General features: G+C 40.6%; 1 protein-coding gene across 7 annotated transcripts in view; it reads right to left on the reverse strand.

Annotated features, from left to right (window-relative positions):
• The window catches only part of EHBP1 (EH domain binding protein 1), a 587840-nt gene that overhangs the window by 441133 nt on the left and 124751 nt on the right, over positions 1-21956 (reverse strand). For 4 of the 7 annotated variants that reach the window (XM_027773335.1, XM_006152213.3, XM_014589215.2 and 1 more), the window contains exon 1: positions 13152-13374. The exons of the other annotated variants lie outside the window; for them this stretch is intronic. The gene's annotated coding sequence lies outside the window, so the exon portion shown is untranslated. Of the gene's footprint in view, positions 1-13151; positions 13375-21956 lie in introns of those variants that run through there. 7 annotated transcript variants of the gene reach the window in all.

A 21956-nucleotide genomic window follows, 5' to 3' on the forward strand; every position in this document is an offset into this window, starting at 1 on the left:
CTAAGCCACTCAGTTTATAGTATTTATTATGGCAGGTCTAGTAAAGCAATACATAGACTTTCTTTTGTTTTCTTCCCTCTTTTTCCTCCATCCCTCCCTTCTTTACTTTTTTCTTTCTTTTTATGGTGGACTTCATGGCTTTTTCCTTCCTTCACTGAAAAATCAAAATTTTCAACTTCCTTTAAAAACCTTGACTTTATCCAGACCTACTCACCCACCTCCAAAATGGAAAGGAAAAATGTTCTACTATCTCTTCATCTTCCCACCTCTCCCACTCCATCCCAACCTCAACCCAGTGGAGTCTACCCCAGGTTTTAATACTTATTGCCACTCCCCTTCCCTACCATTGGTTCATGAAGGATGAGTTTCCAGGACTAGGTCTTGTCTATTGTATTTGCTCATATGAGGGCTTATTTATCAATGATACAGTGTCAAGGCTACTGACACTTGCATCTGAACATCTGTGCACATCCAGATACTCTTGTAGACCTGCTCTTAGTTTCCTAAGATGATGCTGCTGGATAACAAGTTCCGATATCTGAGTGTTTGTACCTGATAAGACACTCTGAGAATATGCGGCCTTCTTGTGACAAGTGTGCCTGACCTCTATTCTTGGACTAAAGACCATCCAGACCCTAGAACTACTTGGTGTTTTTAAAGTTGTTGTACCCTCATCTAGAGTGGCTGAAGATTCTCTTGATAAAATGGCAAACTCTGGACCTCCAGCTGCCCAGGTGCAGTAGTTTTTAGCCATCCATGATGTCATCACGTTTCTTGGAGCTGTTTTAGGCAAGTGGGCATTTCTTATTTTTTCCCACTCAACATTCATTCTTTTCCCTTCCCTAGTATTTCTACTTCCATTCACATGGCTTAGGTGTTGACCTTACTTAACCATCACTGGGCCTCTACCATTTGTGAAAGAAAATGCACGTATCTCAAGCTAGGCCAATGAAACACAATCTAGGGCTTTGTGCTGAAGTTGCTGAGAAAAGGGTACTGACACTATTTGATTTAGAGTTAGGAGAATGGAGCTTCTGGGGGCCACCACGTATAGAAAATCTCCAGACAATAAAGCCAAGCAAGCTCAAAGATACAGAGATCAAAGGGAGATAGGGGGCCGGAATGTTGTTTTGACATCATCTATCTCCTTGGAACCAGCTAAGCCTGAACTTTTCAGTTGTGCAAATCAATAAATTATCTTGACTTATTCCATTTTGGGATGAGTTTTCTGGTATCTGTAATTGAAAGCATCCTAAAATAGCCATTATTTCTTTTGGTCTATCTCTTCTTACTTTTAAGAAATATTAAATTTCTGTTTTTATGCACTAAATGTACACACTCTGCTCTCTCATAACTGTGTTGGGATGAACTTTGTGTCATTATCAATGAATTTACTCAGTAAATTTGCTATTGCTAATCTTATTCTTCCCTTGGAAAATTTATAGTTAGTTAATGATGAAACCGTTTCCCAAAATTTAGCAATATTTTGTCCTAGAGTCAGACAGTATAGTTGCACAGAAGAACAGAGAACATCATAATCTATTATAAACTTATGACCTAGTTAAGAAGTTGATACTGTGCAGGTACCATCTGTCTCTTAGATGCCTAAACATTGGGATGATCTCAATTTATTTCTAGACTTTGTCAATCAGTTTATCACATGCAATCTATAAAATAGAATCCAATGACATCCTCATTCCAGACTGAATACACGATTTTCTTGGTGCAAGCTAGTATGTGACTTTGACTTGTAACTTACAAAAACAGCAGTTCACAGACGGTTACGATGAACAAAAAATACAAATAAAATGGAAGCTCTTTAGCAATTTCCAAACAAGGGTGCAGAAGAGAATGGTAACAATCACCACCTTGACAGGATCTACCCCTACAGAACAGAAAGAACTCGCAGACCCTTTATTTAGCACTTTTCATGAGACATCTACTAAAGAATCAAAATATCTTAGAATCGGAGAAGTCTCCAATGTTACGGAGTTTGATTTCACTCAGAATGTGGTATGCCTTCGCATCCTTACTAATCCGTGATCCCCCCTTCTTCTGAATGTCAGACAGTCTCTGGGGATTGGAGTCTCTGCCCATTGAAGGAGAACGCTTCTTTATGGAAAGTATTCCTGTGCTGAGCCACAGCTTCTCTTCCTGTAACTTTAGAGCATCAGACTTTTATTTAAGGGAACTTAAGAGATCATTTAATCCAACAACTTCATTTTGTACCCAGTGATCTGCCTTCTGGAACAGAGAATGTAATCATCTCTGTAATGGCCTTTTCAATATTTTATAACAGCATTTGTGTTCTTTCCAGCATGTTTTTTTTTCCCATCTTGAATAAATATACCCAGGTGCTCCATGCCTTCCTTATCCTGGCCAGAGTCCTCAGAGATGCTACCCTAATTTCCTGCACTCTAATTCCCCTTTACGACATGATACATCTCCCCTGATATCCCACTACTGTTCATGCAGAAGGTAGGAATGTCCTTCCAGGTGCAAAACTAGTGGAAAAATCCCATGTTTTAGTACTTTATGTCCATAATAGTTCTAATCTCCCACGCAGAACGGGGCTGGCTGTAAATGGCCTGGCAACATTTCTGGCAAAGCCAGATTTTCTACAAATACATTCATCAAGCTTCAGATCATCAAGCTGTCATTAACATAGATTTGTGCTATCGGAAAGTACTTCAGCTATTACTTATACCAATGTCACGTCATTCCGTCATATTATCGTACATGTATTCAGTTTTCATATACTTTATATTTTCATATCTATTATCTTCATTATCTTATTTGATATTCACTGTCACCCAGATAATAAAGCAAAGTAATGTTGGGACCAGCAGTTGGTGTAATGGCTATGTCACTGGACTCCTACGTAGTCGACAGAGGTTTGAGTCCCAGACCTGGTGGCTTAAACTCACACTGGGTGCATGTGCCTGTGTGCTCAAGATCCTAAGAGGAGATTGGAGGAGAAGGGATTGTGGCATGGCCATCCCCCCACCCCCAGGGGGTGATTTCTTACTGTCTGTCTCTCTGTCTTTCTGTCCTTCTGGTGAGTACATGCCCTATAGCAAAAACTTCTCAAAAAAAAAAGCCAAGTAATGTTTTATTTTCTCACTTTACAGATGAGGGTCAATGACTCTCCCAAGGTTAGATTATAACTAGTTAGTAGTAGGACTCAAGTCTCTTAACTCTTTTTTTTCCCTTATAAAGAGAAAGTTCAGAGACTGAGATAGGTATTTTTGACAGGGTCTCAGCATGTTTCAATCCAATTAGCTCGGATCATGGACGTGTGCCACCACACCCATCATGTTCAGGTGGTCTGGGAACCAAACCTTAGCCTCCCATGCAGCTTCCAGCCTCCCAAGCAGGGGTACTGCTTGAGCACCACCGTGGTTGGGATTTCAAGTCCCATAACTCATGACTTTCAGATTGTTTTGTTTTCTTTGTGACCACTGTCTTTTGTCACTAAATAGCCTTACATTCCTTCCAGACAGCACTACTGCATGAGTAGTTCTCCGAAAGTGTGCATGTTTAGGACCTGCTACATGTTGGCTGCTACTTGATAGCCCACTCCTGGAAGAAACCAGATTTTCTGACTACTAAGTCCAATGATTTCTCAATAGATTTCCAGACTTCAATCTCTTTCCTTCTGTTATACAAAACAGTTCTGAAATCAGCAAACACAATGGCAATGTTGGAAGCAATAATAATTTTAAATGCCCACCTCACCTTATCACCCCCTCCTCCCAAAATGTACTAGTAAGAATCAGAGATTCAGTTTGCCATCTAGTGCAAGAAAGGGAAAGATTAGTTTTAAGTCATAAGCTCATAATGAGTACTGATGAAGAAGGAAAATGAAATTCATAATCTGTGAAACTTCATGTAGAACCAGAGGCTGCTGTAAATGGCCTGGCAACATTTCTGGCAAAGCCAGATTTTCTACAAATACATTCATCAAGCTTCAGATCATCAAGCTGTCATTAACATAGATTTGTGCTATCGGAAAGTACTTCAGCTATTACTTATACCAATGTCACGTCATTCCGTCATATTATCGTACATGTATTCAGTTTTCATATACTTTATATTTTCATATCTATTATCTTCATTATCTTATTTGATATTCACTGTCACCCAGATAATAAAGCAAAGTAATGTTGGGACCAGCAGTTGGTGTAATGGCTATGTCACTGGACTCCTACGTAGTCGACAGAGGTTTGAGTCCCAGACCTGGTGGCTTAAACTCACACTGGGTGCATGTGCCTGTGTGCTCAAGATCCTAAGAGGAGATTGGAGGAGAAGGGATTGTGGCATGGCCATCCCCCCACCCCCAGGGGGTGATTTCTTACTGTCTGTCTCTCTGTCTTTCTGTCCTTCTGGTGAGTACATGCCCTATAGCAAAAACTTCTCAAAAAAAAAAGCCAAGTAATGTTTTATTTTCTCACTTTACAGATGAGGGTCAATGACTCTCCCAAGGTTAGATTATAACTAGTTAGTAGTAGGACTCAAGTCTCTTAACTCTTTTTTTTCCCTTATAAAGAGAAAGTTCAGAGACTGAGATAGGTATTTTTGACAGGGTCTCAGCATGTTTCAATCCAATTAGCTCGGATCATGGACGTGTGCCACCACACCCATCATGTTCAGGTGGTCTGGGAACCAAACCTTAGCCTCCCATGCAGCTTCCAGCCTCCCAAGCAGGGGTACTGCTTGAGCACCACCGTGGTTGGGATTTCAAGTCCCATAACTCATGACTTTCAGATTGTTTTGTTTTCTTTGTGACCACTGTCTTTTGTCACTAAATAGCCTTACATTCCTTCCAGACAGCACTACTGCATGAGTAGTTCTCCGAAAGTGTGCATGTTTAGGACCTGCTACATGTTGGCTGCTACTTGATAGCCCACTCCTGGAAGAAACCAGATTTTCTGACTACTAAGTCCAATGATTTCTCAATAGATTTCCAGACTTCAATCTCTTTCCTTCTGTTATACAAAACAGTTCTGAAATCAGCAAACACAATGGCAATGTTGGAAGCAATAATAATTTTAAATGCCCACCTCACCTTATCACCCCCTCCTCCCAAAATGTACTAGTAAGAATCAGAGATTCAGTTTGCCATCTAGTGCAAGAAAGGGAAAGATTAGTTTTAAGTCATAAGCTCATAATGAGTACTGATGAAGAAGGAAAATGAAATTCATAATCTGTGAAACTTCATGTAGAACCAGAGGCTTACTTCCACTCCCTTTCTCCTTTGCTTCCAGTGAAATTCACTTATCTTCAGATCCAATAATTTGACATTGAGTCAAGTTGGAGCCATATGAGGGCTGTGAGTGAAGCAAGTGGGGACTGAACCTGAAAGGAGAGGACCTCTGTATCCAAATGGGCCATGCGTGGTTCTGAGCTCTCTTCACAGGAGGAGATCTCCAGTTTAGAATAGCCCTTTCCTTTCCCATATGATGATCTCTCCTTGACCCAGTGAAAGGGTTCAGAAAGAAGACATCAGACTTGGGACCAGCAGTTGGCATAATGGCTATGTCGCTGGATTCCCATGTAGTCAACCACGGTTCGCGTCCCGGACCCTGTGGCTTGAAACTCATGCTGGGTGCGTGTGCATGCGTGCCCAAGATCCCGAGAGGAGAATGGAGGAGAAGGGATTGCAGCGTGGCCATCCCCCCGGGGGGTGATTTCTCTTTCTGTCTCTCTGTCTCTCTGTCTGTCTGGCGAGCACATGCGCCCTATAGCAAAAACCTCTCCAAAAAAAAAGAAGAAGACATCAGACTACAGGCGTTTCCATTTTAGGTTCTTCTTTGGTTGACAAAAGATATTGTAAAGGACAAATCTCTTGACATTTGTGGAGAAACGTTTCAAGTTCTTTTGCCTGAAGTTGGATGGAGAGAGTGGAAGAGGTTAGTGGTTTTGTTGGGGATTGATAAACTCAATGTTCTCTGGGCAACTGCTCAAATGAAACCAAATCTAAAATACAGCCTAAGACTCAGCTTAGCTCCAGTTTGCTCTAGGCCTTTAGACACTTGGCATAATACACTCTGCTGGTGATGGAATGGGATTTAACCTTGAAATTAAGTGGTTATATAATTTAATGATCCAAATCCCTATGTAGACTAGGAACCAATATTATTTTAAAAATATTTTTGCCAATACTTTTAGACTTTGTGTAAAGGTTTCTGTCTTAAGTATTTTATTATAGTTGAGGAGTATAAAAAACTTCTTTCCTAGTAACGAGGCAGGGATACCTATAGGAATTTAAAGACAAGAAACTGGAATGTTAGGAGAGCCTTTGGGGTGGGGGTTGGGGGATAAAATAATAAAAAACAAGAGTAATCTAAAAGGAAGTGGGAATGCTACAGTAAACTGATTATTAAAGGCATGCCTAAAATGTATTAGATACCAGTACTAGTGATATAAAATTTGCAGAGGATAAAGAAAAACCTTCTGATTTGATTTCAGGTTAATGTCACCTTGGCTTTCTGGAGTGCTTATGGTATTGCCAAGATTTTCATATTCATGTAGGTTATAAAACTAGCAGAACCAGGGACCAACAGATGGCGTAATGGCTATGTTGTTGGACTCCCATGTAGCTGGCCGTGGATTGAATCCTGGATCCGGTGGCTTAAACTCATGCCGGGCGCATGTGAGTGTGTGCCTAAGATCCCAAGAGGAGAATGGAGGAGAAGGAATTGTGGCATGGCCATCCACCCTGGGGAGGGGTGATTTCTCGTTTTCTGTCTCTCTGTCTCTCTCTGTCTTTCTGAAGAGTACATGTGCCCTATAGCAAAAACCTCCCCCCCCCAAAAAAAATTAGTAGAACCAGACCCAGTCTTGGTGGCGAGTACTGCCAAACACACTGTGCTCTGGAGTCTGGGACAACATGGGTGATTTCAGTTACAACCCTAGTCCAACCTTAAAGTCAAGCCTGGTGGTATGCACCTATAATCCCAGCAACGAGCAAGGCTGTGGTAGAAGGGCTGTGGAAATGGGTTCTTGTCCTAAAAATCAAAACAATCACAAAAACCCAGCAGAAACAGCCAATAAGCTTCTAGATTCTTAAAACAAAACAAAACAAAAAACTAATAGGTATGATACTGATGTCATAGTTAAGTCAATTTTCTATTATTTGGAGATTCTTTCAACCAGTCTGAATTGTTGTGGGAGGTCAAGTAAAAAAAGGAACACCATTTGCTTTAGATTATGTTTATAAAATACAGATTCTGGGGTCAGAAAATGGGATTTGGAGTCTGAACTTATCCTACAAGATGAATAGCCCAGAATGAGTTAGTTTTTAGGGTCATGTTCTCTGTATTCAAATGAGTCTAATATAGGCAGCTAGCAGGTGGTGTAGTGGTTAAAGTGCTGGCCTTCCACATGGCCAACCACTGTTTGAGTCCCAGACCTGGTGGCTTGAAACTCATGCTGAGCTCATGTGCCCAAAATCCTGAGAGGGGAATGGATGAGAAGCGATCGTGGCATGGCCATCCCCCCATCAGGTGATTTCTCACTTTCTCTCCCTTGGTCTCTCTGATGAGTACACACACCCTGTAGCAAAAATCTCTTAAAGGAAAATAAATCTAATATAGTTTTAACAAATATAAATATACGGTTTAAAATAATAAATCATTAAAGGTGTGAAAAAAAATTTGGAGAGATTTTTATTTATTTATTTGTTATAGGGCATGTGAGCTCACAGGGAGACAAAGAGAGACAGAGGACAGAAAGCAAGAAATCACCACTCATGGGAGGTGACCATGCTTCAATCCCTTCTCCTCCAGTCTCTGCTCAGGATTTTGGGCACACACACCCAGTGTGAATTTTAAGCCTTCGAGTCCGGGACTCTGAACCACAGTCAATTATGTGGGAGTCCAGTGACATAACCATTATGCCATTTCCTGGTCCCTAAGTAAAAAACACACTACAAAAAAATAAATAAAATAGTGTTTTTTTTTTAAGTAAACATACATGTAATAAAAATCTAGAAAGCTAACTATACAACGGGTAACACAAAGAACAAGAGATCTTTGGGTAAAGGAATATACTTCTTTCTACTTTTATGTATTTCCTGAATTTATCTCTTGGCCATGTATTACTGATGTTGAGAAAAAATTATCATAATTTTAAAAGTAAAGATTGGGTTCTGAAAAAGAAAATGAAAAAAAAAAAAAAGACTATTTTGGAACTTGAATAAGCTAATGTATATTAATGCAGTTTAGAGACTCTAAAGTGCTAGTCATTATTTTTATTATTCTCTAATGCTGTCCCCAGGTTAAACAACAAAAGGGGAAATGAAACCTCCTACCCTACTCTGTCTTGGGAAAATAGATGGGAGTGAATATTATTTTTACTATATTTCCTCCTTCTTAATTCACCCGGGTCTTTGAAAAGCTCTCTTCATCTGCTCTTCTGGCTTTATCCTTCAAAGGCCTCTGCATTTGATATCTTTAGGCCTTATATTCCTGCTAAGAGCTAAGAAAAGCAATGGCTGTTGTAGACTTTGGCATTCATAACTCACAGGAGAAAGTTATGGAACTTGGCCACAACCTTTGGGCAATTAAGTTCTAACTACAGGTGGAGGGCCATTTTTCTTTCTGCTTTTGTTTTTGAAGTAATGTGGTTTCTGCCTGCCCTTGCAGAAAAACAATGGCTTGGTTTTGTGGGTTGATAAACCACTAGAAAATAAAAATGATGGCTCTTGTACAACTTGACAAGCCACATGTAGGAATTTCTCAACCACACAGTTCTGCAGGATCATGGCTTGTATATCAGAGTCATGGGTTCACACTCAGCTTTAGTCATGCCAAATAAATAGTCACCTAGAGAAAAATCAAATAAAGTAACTATCACTGGTCATTTTTAAAATGTAAATTCTGAAAAGAATATGGCAATTCAGTCAGCAAAATGTGTTTATGAAGTATATAGCACAATGTCAGTTCATCTCTATCAGTAGTTTTTTTTTTTTTTTTCCTTTCTTTTGATTTTGTTTTTGTTATAAAGTATATGTACTCACCAGAAAGAGACAGAGGGAGAGAGAAAAGGAGAGTGAAAAATAATCTCCCGGGAGGATGGCCACACTATAATCCCTTCTCTTCCATTCTCCTCTTAGGATTTTGGGCATGCACACACACATGACCAGCATGTTTTTCAAGCCACTGGGTCTAGAACGCAAACCACATGTGATCCAGTCACCTTAACCACCATGCCCCAGCTGGCTCAAGAAGAATAACTTTTAAGAGCCAAACTAAATACTGTTTTACATCTGTATCTTCAATGGTACCTTACTATTCAGTAAAGCTTATTTGAAGACAATGATCACTTTATGAAATGGGTGTGTAAAAAAACATATTCATGAAATTATATTCCCAGATAGATTTATAACTGTGCTTTTGATGAGCATAGCTCCATTTTGACATGCTTAATTTAAGAAGTTTTTGATTCTTTAAATTTTTTTTTTTTTTTTTTTTTTAGGTTTTTGCCATAGGGTGTGTGTGTGCTCACCAGAGAGAGGGAGAGACCATAAGGAGGAAAGTGAGAAGACACCCCTCAGGGGGAATGGCCACACTATAATCTATTCTCCTCCTAAGGTTTTGAGCAAGCATGCACATGCACCCGGCATGATTTTCAAGCCACAAGGTCCAGGACTTGAACGGTGGTTGACTATGTGGGAGCACAGCACCTTAACCACCATACCACCTGCTGGCCCCAAGCATTTGATTCTTAATAATAACAAAATTATTTCCTCTTTCCTGAATGCAAATGGAAAAATTCTCAAGATAGGAAGACATCTTTCCAGGGGTTCTTCCTTGTAGGGGGCCTTTTTTGCAGCATTGGAAGGTTTTTCTTGGTGGCATTTCAAAAAAAAAGAAAAAGAAAAAACAGAAGAAAGACCCTATTTTGTACCTACGCTCTTTTTACCTCCATGACTTTGCCAAAACTGTAAGCATTTTCCTGGACTCTCCTCAAAGTTTCAAGACTATTTCAGTGCCTTTTCAATGTCCTTAGCACACTCCGCCAGTTTTTCTGTGTGGGAACCTGAGGAATAGCCACAAAATAACAGTGTCCTAGGACTTCCTGGAGTACCTCAAGACCATGACTTGCTCATTTAGACACTCCAAAACACTCTGAAATCACATACTAACAGGCATTCTGTACATAATCAATTTACAAAGAAGTTCTCTTCTGTCACTGGGGTTCATGAACAGTAAAGGACAACGGGTTTTCAGTTCTCATCTGCATCTGGCAGGGCATTTTCTCACACTGCACAAACCACTATCATATAGGACACCCTGTATGCTCGCTTTTAACTTCTTTTACTTTTGCATAAATGTTACCTCTCCGTATCAATAAAATATTGCCTATATACATGAATTTATACTCTACCATGCATTATCACTTACAGTATCTCATTTGACTATCAAAAGAAATCTATGAGGTTGGTATTATGTCCCTCTTATAGAAGAGAACTCTGAGCTGAGAAGTGTGGCAATTTGCCTGCTGTCCCACGGTTGGCAAGGCAGAGATGGCCCATGACAAGGTCATGTTCACTTTTAACTTCTTCCCTGTCTATGCCTGAGACCACAGAAACCTGAAAAGATACTGCAGGCTTCATTTCTTCAGCACTAGAAGTCTCGTTAGTTTTAGTCTTCCAGGCTTCTTTCGAATATTCACTCTTTTCTGTTCTATTTCTCTTCATTTCAGTCTAGTGAACCCAAATTCTCCCTCTGCCCAGTGACACTAAAGTTTTTTTGAACAAGGCCCACCTTGGTGGGACAAAAGGCTCTAAGACACAAGCAAACAAAGAAGCAAGTGAAAAACAGAGTATTGGTTGGCAAAACACATGTTTGTGGATTATGTGATTACTTCATTTAACAATATTGGTATGGATGACTCCTGTGTTACTGCAATCCTATCTGTTTTTTAAATTTTTAAAATTTATTTATTATCATCATAATCTTGTTTATATTACATTGAATCACATATAACTTTACAGTGTATTACATTTCTTTTTCCAGAAGGAATACCATGCATATCGGTCAATATAAACACATTAAAATCCCCATTTCATCATCCAATGACTTTTCATTATTTTTCCCAATCGTCATTATCATTATTATTATTCTAATTATTTTTTTAAACAGTCAATCACTATTTTTCATTTTGCTTGTAAGAAGACTTTACCCAACATGAAATACTTCTCAGACAAATCCAGTTGAGAATACTATACACGCAATCATCAACAGGTAATAAACCATTTCTGTGTCCCACTAATGTCATGTCTCTTTATTTATTCTCTTGCTATCTTTCTCTATACTCTTCTCTTCTCCCGCCCCATTCCACACTGTCTTATCCTCATTAACTATTTTCACTGCTTTTTGATCTCTACCATAGAGTGTGAATAGTCAGTATATATTAAGTGGATACATACAATGTCCCCCAAATGATATTTTAAGTTTATTTATTAATTTTATGATTGAAAGAGACAGAGAGATTGAGAGAGAGAGATACAGTACTGTCAAGAAAGTCTCAACACCATAATCCACTCTCAGCTTCAACCAGCCAAGTTCATGGACACAGCAGTGCTGGATTTGCTAGGGCCTATAGACAGAAACCAGTAACCTTACTCTGTGGGTCTGCCTCACAGAACGTTATATTTTACCATTGGCCCACCATCCGTCCCCTCAAAAATGATTTTATAGAGCATATTTTAAATAAGTTTAATTCCTTAATCACTTTTTATTATTTGCTGGGTCTAAATATTTCCAGTCACTTTAGTTTTTATTTCCATTTTATTATGAGAAATTCTATCCATTATATATTTGACAATAAATATTTAATTCTTCACTCGCACTTTTTGTTTGTTTTTATTTTTGTTTTGGAGAGAAATTTTGCTATCAGGCATGTGAGCTCACCAGAGAGACAGAGAGATACAGAGAGACAGAAAGTGAGAAATCACCTCCTGGGGAAATGACCATGCCACAATTCTCCTTCATTCTCTTCTTGGGATTTCTGGCATGTATGCACACACGTTGAGTTCTAAGCAACTCTACTCCAATGTCTCCTAGAGTGTCCCCAGCATTTTCCACCAGTAGTTTTATTGTTTGAGGTCTTAGGTTCAGATCTTTGATCCATTTTGAGTCGATTTTTGTTAATGGTGAAAGATGGGGGTTCAGTTTTATCGTTCTGCAGGTAGATACCCAGTTTTTCCAGCACCATTTACTAAAGAGGTTTTCCTTTTCCCAATGGATTGACTAATATCCTTTGTCAAAAATCAGTTGGCTGTAAGCTTTGGGGGTTATTTCTGAGATCTCTATTCTATTCCACTGGTCCCCATGTCTGTTTTTGTGCCAATACCATGCTGTTTTGATGATCACAGCTTTATAGTATATCTTGGGATCGGGGAGTGATATGCCTCCCACTCCACTCTTCTTGCACAGGATTGCTTTTGCAATACGAGGTCTTTTATGATTCCAGACAAATTCTATGATTGTCTTTTCTAGATCTGTGAAGAATATTCTGGTATTTTGATTAGAATTGTATTAAACATGTAGATTAATGCAATCCTATTTGTTTTAAAGTTTTGCCAGAGAGAACTTAAAGGTCATAAATTATGTCTTCCTATATAGGCTTCACTATCCCACTGTAGGTTAACTAAACAATCCACCTCTAATAAAACAGATGGTGATGGAAGTAAATGAAGATAATTTATTATTAAGAAGAATAAAAACTAGTGAAAAGCACAAGCAAATCAATATAGTACTGATGTTGATAACAAAGCAACCTTCCCCCAAATAGAGAATATTTCAACAATCTACAATGCTTACTTATAGCTGGAGTTTTGCAAATATTGCCAAGTGTAGGTAACCAGGTGAATACTCAGGTAAGCCCTCAGTAAACTTTAGTTACATGTTACATTTTTTACTTTTGCATACCAAATACTCTAACTCTTAACATTTCAATAGTTCTATAATAAATAGTCCTAGACACATGTGTGCATGTATGCACAGGCAGACACACAAACACTCACACACACATACACACTGAAAATCTAGGGCATCAATGGCCGGTTGATAGTAAGATCTGAAGAAAAGATGTATCTAGGGATCAATTTGTAGAACATCAAAAGAATGCTTGTGGCCTACCAGTTGGCGGTGGTCCATATCTTGATAAATCACAGGTTAGGTGACTGGCTTGCTGTTTGATTCAGCTTCTTGAAACAATGGGTCACCTTTCTTATTTCAGGATTTGCTGTTACAGAGACATCCTGACTATGTCCTCTAGACAGCAACCCAGTCCCACCCTGGCCTGGACCTCCACATCCCCAGTATCTCTGTGGAATCTCTCTCTGGGAGAGAAAGTCAGGCGTTACCCACTAACTGGGCTGACTCCCAGGAGCCAACCTGCAGCATCTGTGATGCCATAATGGGAGACCATGAGTGAAACATGGTGGACATAAGTCAGGGACCTGTCATAGGCCACCTTTGCCTCACCAGTTGCTGGAGAGCAGACAAGTTCCCTCACTTCTCAGCTTGGCTTTCTCCTCTATGAAAGAGAGATATGAACACAAACCTCACAGTTTTCTTGTGACAATTAAATGAGATAATGTAAGTGATAAAGTATTGTAAAGTCTATATTTATGTACAAAAGTAATATGTTTTTGGTTCAGAGACATGATGTTCATACAAACATCTGGGCTGTCTTGTTTACCAAGTGTAACTGATACTAGGATTGCTATAAAGTGACAGACATCCAGACTCTCAGTCTTGAAGGTTAAATGCAAAGGCTGCTTTGCTCAGGCTCTAGAGACTGTTGAGAAAGAGTTGTGAATTCTTGATTCCACAGTACATTTCAATGATTTTGATCACTTTCTTTTTTTCCCTTCTTATATCTTGGTGAGCAGGATCCAACTCAGATTAGAAATGAATTGAGAAACATTCTAATGAACTTTTTTTTCTTTTTTCTTCCTCCATCCCATTGGAGTTTAGGAGCTCCAAGAAGACAGGGACTGAAGAATGCCAGGAATTCTTCCCTCCGCCCTGTCAGGAATGTGTCCTGCTTGGGGCACTCAGCAAGAATGCAAAGGCTGCCAGATAAGGCTCTGCACTCTGGAAGCAGCCAAAGCTTGGAGGCTGTGGGCTTGCAATGTAGAAGGGAAGCCCTCTTCTAGAATCAGGCTGTCCTCAGCATCCCTCAGAGGATGCTCCTTTTTTTGAGAGAGAAAGTTTTTTGCTACAGGACATGTGCACTTGCTGAGAGACAGAGAGAGATAGAAGATAGCGAGAAATCACCCCCCCCCCCGGGGATGGCCACATCACAATCCCTTCTCCTCCATTCTCCTCCCAGAATCTTGGACACACATGCATACGCGCATGGCATGAATTTCAAGCCAACAGGTCTGGGACTGGAACCACAGTCGGCCATCTGGGAGTTCAGCGATATAACCACTATGCCGTCTGCTGGCCCCCACAACATGAATTTTAAGCCACTGGGTCCAGGGCTTGAACCGCAAGTGATCACGTGGGAGTCCAGAACCTTAAACCATTAATCAACTGCTGGTCCCAGAGGATGCTCTTAAACTGACAGCAGAGGCCAGTGCCAGTGATGCAGGAGTAACCTCTGCAAGCCAATGAGTGGAGAGACATCAGCTAGAAAGTCTGAAACAAATGGGACTAGCAATTGGTGTAATGGCTATGTCACTAGACTCCCACATAGTTGACCACAGTTTGAGTCCCAGACCCAGTGGCTTAAACTCACACTGGGCATGTATGCGTGCATGCCCGAGATCTGGAGAGGAGAATGGAGGAGAAGGGATTGCAGTGTGGCCATCCCCCCTGGGGGGTGATTTCTTGCTTTCTCTCTCTCTCTCTCTCTCTCTCTCTCTCTGTCTCTCTGGCGAGCTCACGTGCCGTATAGCAAAAACCTCTCAAATAAAAAACAAAGACACAGTGGTGCTTTTAGTCTTTGGGAGAAAGCACACAGTGAAGGTATAAGGCTTTTATTACAGAGAATTCTTTGGGAGGAACACAGACATAGGCTTGAACACAGCCTCTAGTCATTTAACAGTTGGCTATGTGATCTGGGATAGATACTCTGTGAGCTTGCGTTGCCCATTTGTAAAATGCCCATAATAATAATGGTATCTAATTCTTACACTTTTGGGTGGACTGAATAAAATAATGTATATAAAACACTTAGCATGGTGCTTCACCATAAATTTGGTCTATGAAGCCTATTTTTACATGACCAGCTCTTAGGTATTGATTTTTATATATTTATTTATTTTTAAGTACTCGCTGGAGAGCAGCATAGAGAGACAGAGGGAGGGAAAGTGAGAAATCACCCTTTAGGGGGATGACCAGGCCACATTCCCTTCTCCTACATTCTTCTCCCTGGATTTTGGGCACACATGACACACACCTGGTGTAAGTTTCAAGCCAGCAGTTCTGGCAGTTGGCCACATGGGAGTCCAGTGCCATCATCCATCCCACCTGCTGACTCCATGACCCACCTTTCACCGACCTTTAAACTGTCTCAATGCCCTGCATTTATTTATTTATTTATTTATTTATTTATTTATTTATTTATGGAGAGGTTTTTGCTATAGGGTGCGTGAGCTCACCAGACAGACAGAGGGAGTCCAGCAACATAGCCATTACACTAACTGCTCGTCCCTGCCCTGCATTTATTCAATGCATTACAGTATACAATGTGTTTTCATAATTGTTACTTCTTTTTTTTTTTGGAGAGGCTTTTTTGCTATAGGGGGCATGTGCTCACCAGACAGACAGAGAGAGACAGAGAGACAGAAAGCGAGAAATCACCCCCCAGGTGGGATGGCCATGCCACAATCCCTTCTCCTCCATTCTCCTCTCGGGATCTTGGGCACACACACACACACTCCCAGCGTGAGTTTTAAGCCACCAGGTCCAGGACATGAACTGCGGTCAACTACATGGGAGTCCAACGACATAGCCATTATGCCAACTGCTGGTCCCTTAACTGTTACTTCTTTTTAAAACATTCAGCAACAGTGTGAATTGAATGCTCCCATGATGGTTTGTAAATGCCTCATCTTTTAGAACAAGTAACAGAATGTCAGCTTCGGCACTTCTCATAAAGCCTCATCTTAGCTCTTTCACATACCCTGGCCCTATCAGTGTTTGCAGCATGTTCTCTGATGGGCAGATTGTATTGACCAGGGTAGCAGCTCATTCCCAGGTACCAATGAGAACCTGAAAGGAATTGTCAGAGGTCAAAGGGATGCACAGGGTTCAGGGATTCTGTCAGGTAGAGCTGCTGTTGAGAGGCCTACCTACTGGCTTCCCTCATGGCTGGATCTCAGTTTTACCTGACTTAGAGGAGGTTACCCTAACCCAGGACCCTAACAGGATTCTCTTTGCTTGCTGCTTTGCCTCCCCCAGCCACCTCGGCGGCAGGGCAGGGGAGACAGAACTCTGGCCACCTTAGCCCTTGCCTTGTACAAGCCAGACCAAAAAAGATGCTGACTGACTGAGAAAGAAACTACTGTGTTAGCCACTGAGATGGGATCGGTTGTTAATACAACATATCCAAGCCCATCCTGACACATTTGGGCCTATCTGTTTCCTCTGGTCACATTTTTCTCAGCCAGTCAATACATAATCATGTTTTATTTGTGTTTTTGTTTATGATACCTTATTTCCTTACTTAATACATAGTATTAATTATAGCATTGAAATGGCCAACAGCATTTTAAACCTTCGTTTTTGAGAGGATTTTGCTATAGGGTACGTGTGCATGCCAGAAAGACAGAGAGAGAAAGAGAGACAGAAAGTGAGAAATCACCCCCCAGGGGGGATGGCCACCCTGCAATCCCTTCTCCTCCACTCTCCTCTTGGGATCTTGGGCATCTGGCGTGAGTTTAAGCCACCAGGTCTGGGACTCGAACCACGGTTGACTACATGGGAGTCCAGCAACATAGCCATTATGCTAACTGCTGGTCCTGGCCAACAGCATTTTAACTTGTGCCTGAACAAAGCTTATCTAAACATACAGACCTTTCTGAACTTTGATACACAAGATAGCACTATGGCACTACCCTTGGGGACCACTTTAAACAGCAAAATCACCAAAGTGTGTAAAGCACGGTCCTAAACAGACTGCACAAAGGACGCTTGTTCACAGTATGAGAGCTAAAGTAAGAAGGTAGAACATTGCCTTGTTCAACTTCAGCTGGGAACGTATGTCAGGTGACTCAAATTGTTCACTGCTTGGAATCTGTCCACAAATAACCACAAAAGTGCCATGAAGGCTGACTTGGGGGCACAAATAAATTTAAGTGAGCAGGTGAATTCATAAATATGGAATCCACAAATAACGAGAATCGAATGTAGCTATGATCTATTCAACACCTACCACATGGCATTGAACTAGGGTTTTTTCACATCTATACATACCAACAAGTTTATCAGATTTTCATTCTTCAAATGAGATGACTCAGAGTTAACATGTGGCATAGCCTTAGACTGATAGCTATCACCACTGGAAAGAGTAGGATTTTATGATAAGATTAGTGTCATGTATTTTTCTTTTTTAATGAGAGAAAACAAGTGGGAGAAAGAAGGGATGAAAGGAAGAGAAAGAGATTGGTATGCTTTTAAACGGCTCTCATTATCTCATAATCCTCCTACCTCAGTCTCCCTGTTAGCTGGGAGCACAATTGCACACCACCACACCCAGCCTGTTACAGGTTGGGCTGGGAATCAAACCAGAGCCTCACATGCAGCCCCAGCCACTGTACAGAGGCACGCTCTCACTTGCACCACCACAGCTGGGACATAGTGTCATACAATTTTATATCAGGCCTAAGATCCTCGAATGGGGTTGAAAACTGGTAATAGGCTGACTTGCAGCTCCTCTTGGAAACTTCTGACTCAACAGTCTGAGTTCTCATAGAAAACTAAGAATGCAGGGCCAGCTGGCAGCATGGTGGTTACATGAGCCGATTGTGCAGTTAGAGTCCTGGACCGGATGTTCTGAAAGACACACAGGATTCATGTGCATTTGTATGTGCCCAAAAACTTGACAGGAGAGAGAAATGGAGAAATGGCATGACCTTTCCCCATGGCGTGGGGTGCTTTTTCACACTTCCCCAACTCTCTGCAAATACACATGCCCTCTGGTAAATTTAAAATAAAAAAGAAAAGAAAGAAAGAAAAAGCAACTAAGAATGTATTGCATACTCAGCAACAGGGCTATTGACTCATTTTGCTTAAAGACCCTCCAGAGAGTGTACTAAAATCTGAAGCGAATACTCCTTATAGGAAAACAGTCCTAGGAGTTAAGAGCATAAACAGTAACAGTTGTCAAAGTGTAGAGATAAGCTTCTGAATCTACTCAGGCAACATTATGTGGAACCAAAAATGGTCAAGTAAACAAATTCAATGAGATAAATATGTCCTTCAGGTCATTGACCCACAAGCTTCAGACTGTATTGCTATGGACTGAAAGTTTATGTCCCCTCCCCAAATTCATATGTTAAATCCTAATGCCCTCCATGGTATTTGGAGGTGGAGCCTTTAGGAGGTGATTGGGTCATGAGGGTGGACCCATCATGAATGGGATTAGAGCCTTGATGAAAGAGGCCACAGAGAGCTCCCTCATCTCTTCTGCCATGTGAGAACACAGAAGTCACCATTTATAAAACAGGAAGTGGACCTTCACCAGAACTGAATCTGGTGGCACTTGATCTTGAACTTCCTAGCCTCCAGAATGGTGAGAAATGAAATTTCTGTTGTTTCTAAGCCACCCAGTCAATGGCATTCAGGTACAGCAGCCCACCTATCAAGCACCTGCAAAATGACTATCTCATCTAATTGTCACATGTGCAGTCTTCCGATTCATGGCTTGCTTTCCACTCAGGTTGGTCTGGACTCTGGTCCCAACTACCTGGTGCTCATTCCTCCTTCTCACATTTACTTTTGCCAGAACATCATTCACTTCCCCGGCCAAGTCACCCTTGACTGGCAAGGCTCAGTTCAGTCCTAGGTCTTCCATTAGCTGCTCCTGTACCTCTTTGGCCATTTGTAACTTTCTTGTGCGTGGGAGGATATGGACCAACAAAATCTAACTGACTGGTCACCTCATCTGTAAAAGGGAAATACTAACACACACCAGTCAAGACTTTCTCAGGATATGCATAGCACAGTGGCTCAAAGTGGATGCTCAACAAGTTTGGTGATTCTGATTCTGATTTACACTTTGGTTCATAGGCATTAATCTTTTATTACCCCTTCTTAAGCAACTATTATGAAGAAGAGGATAACATTGTGAGAGGGAAGGCAATGGCAAAAACAAAACAAATATTCATTGAAGCAGTAATTTCCAGATTTTGAAGTTTAAGGACTGGTGTAACAATTTGGGAAACTGACAGCAGGTTTGTTGATATTGCCTTTTTTTTTTTGTCAAAAATTCCTCTTATAATTATTTATTCTTATATCATCATTTTTACCAAATAAACACATTGTAAAGGCCAAAATAAGGAGGCCATCCAATCAGAAATTTTTGTTCTGAACATGTTCAGGAAAAACTCGCCTCACTTAGTCATCTACTTATTTATTCTTACATTCATTGGCCAAATATTTATTAAGTGATATGCACCAGGAATTTCTCTAGGTAGTGGGGTACAGTGGCAAACTTGACAGGGAAAGTCCCTGTAATCAGGGTATTTTACATTATTCTTGTATCAGAAGACAGATCGGAGAGATCTCCTTACCAGCTAGTGCCGGTCCAGTCCCTGGCCCATGAACAGACATTCAGGAGCTATGGATAGGAACACTTCAGTTAGTAATGGTAAGGTCCAGCCCCTACTTCCAAGTTCTAAAGAAAGGCGTGGGAAAGTCCTTCACAGCTCCTGTCACCATGGGCAGAGTCTGGGGGTGCAGAGAAGCCAAGACAGCAACGCTGAGTGAGCATCTTCTGCCTCAAGGCACAGGGGTGCCAGCCTGAAGCCACTTTGTGAGTACAACCTCCACATAGACAGAAAGCCTTCTAGACGTTATCATTTTTTCACCATGAAGGACAATGACATGTATTCAGTCCAAAGAAGCCTGAATATAGGGCACACGCAATTTGAAACAGTTGTCAAAATGTGGAGATAAGCCTTGAGAAAAGACCGGGAGGGCTTGGGATGAAGCCTAAGCCTGACTGTATTTGAAGAGTTTCTCAGTTTGTTTCTCACCAAAATTCAATAGAAAATGGATGGATGTTGTGAAATATGAGCTTTCAAAAGTGCTACAGAAAACTTTTAGATCTGTCAGAGCATTCAACTGAAAAAAAAAAAAAAAAGCTTGCTTTTATTCTGAAATTCCAAATTAAACAGACTAAAGTTGGAGTACCAGTAGGATTTTCTTCTGCATGCCTCGGTGAGAAATTGGAGGCAGCTCCCCTGGGACGACAAGCCCCCTTTAACACTCTAAATTGTTAGATTTCAGCCACTTTGTGAGTACAACCTCCACATAGACAGAAAGCCTTCTAGACGTTATCATTTTTTCACCATGAAGGACAATGACATGTATTCAGTCCAAAGAAGCCTGAATATAGGGCACACGCAATTTGAAACAGTTGTCAAAATGTGGAGATAAGCCTTGAGAAAAGACCGGGAGGGCTTGGGATGAAGCCTAAGCCTGACTGTATTTGAAGAGTTTCTCAGTTTGTTTCTCACCAAAATTCAATAGAAAATGGATGGATGTTGTGAAATATGAGCTTTCAAAAGTGCTACAGAAAACTTTTAGATCTGTCAGAGCATTCAACTGAAAAAAAAAAAAAAAGCTTGCTTTTATTCTGAAATTCCAAATTAAACAGACTAAAGTTGGAGTACCAGTAGGATTTTCTTCTGCATGCCTCGGTGAGAAATTGGAGGCAGCTCCCCTGGGACGACAAGCCCCCTTTAACACTCTAAATTGTTAGATTTCATAGAGAGGGCATTGTACATGTACTATACTTTCTTTATAAAAGTCTCAATCAAGGGAATGTAGCACCTAACATAACTTGTTACAATATTACCCATAGGTAATTCATTGAGAATCTGTGTCAATCTCTAGTGTTATGGCCTAAAATTTGGTAAAATGGAACAAAAACACACTCTATATTTTAGAAGAACTCGTCATACATAAGATATGTGTTTACTGGGGAAGAATATATGTAAAAAACCCTCCTGCATTTTCCAGGGCCTCACTTGTGAGGTCTCTTTTCTGTAGTTTTATGCTGCAGAGAAAGAAGGAGATGAGATTTGTGAGTGCAAACTTGCTGAACACACTGGGAATAAGGGCTGAAAGGAAAATGATCAAGAAACTATAAGCAGAAGGTTCTTTTTTGTCACAGTATTTCAGGATTAAAAATAAAAAGATTTACTAAAATTAGCCACAATGTTAAACTCCAAAGCAAAAAGCTTTAAGTAAGGCAAATGGCCTAAATACAGAGCTTCAGACAACTTTATCGACTTCGTGCTATACACAATAGCAAGCAAATTAATTATTCCCAGATGCTGGGGATGACGAATGCTGCTCAATTGTTTTGCTTTTCAGACTCTTCAGTATAAACACACACACACACAGGATTGCATCCCCGTTTCTTGGCTCCCAATACGCAAGTAATTACACACTGCGCAGGATAATGTTGGATGCTTTCTCCTTTGAATACCAAGCAAGTTCTGGGTTCTGTCAGCCTTTGGATACCATGTCCACAAACATTTTTCTCTGACAGTTTTTAGCAACAACTAGTAAACAAATTGTTTCAAGTTTTTCCTTCTTGATGTTCAACAGCAGTACAAGTCTTATTTCCAAATTATTCCAAACTCCTTTAAAGCTAGAGAGGGCAAGATCTGCCTCAAAGATAGGACAGCTTCTATTTTGCGTCAAGAGTTTTTCTGCAACTCCTGTGAAGTGGGGGGGGGGGTCAGAATTCATTAT

Source organism: Tupaia chinensis, unplaced genomic scaffold, assembly GCF_000334495.1.
Source record: "Tupaia chinensis unplaced genomic scaffold, TupChi_1.0 Scaffold000341_1, whole genome shotgun sequence".
In the NCBI taxonomy this organism is placed as follows: domain Eukaryota; kingdom Metazoa; phylum Chordata; class Mammalia; order Scandentia; family Tupaiidae; genus Tupaia; species Tupaia belangeri.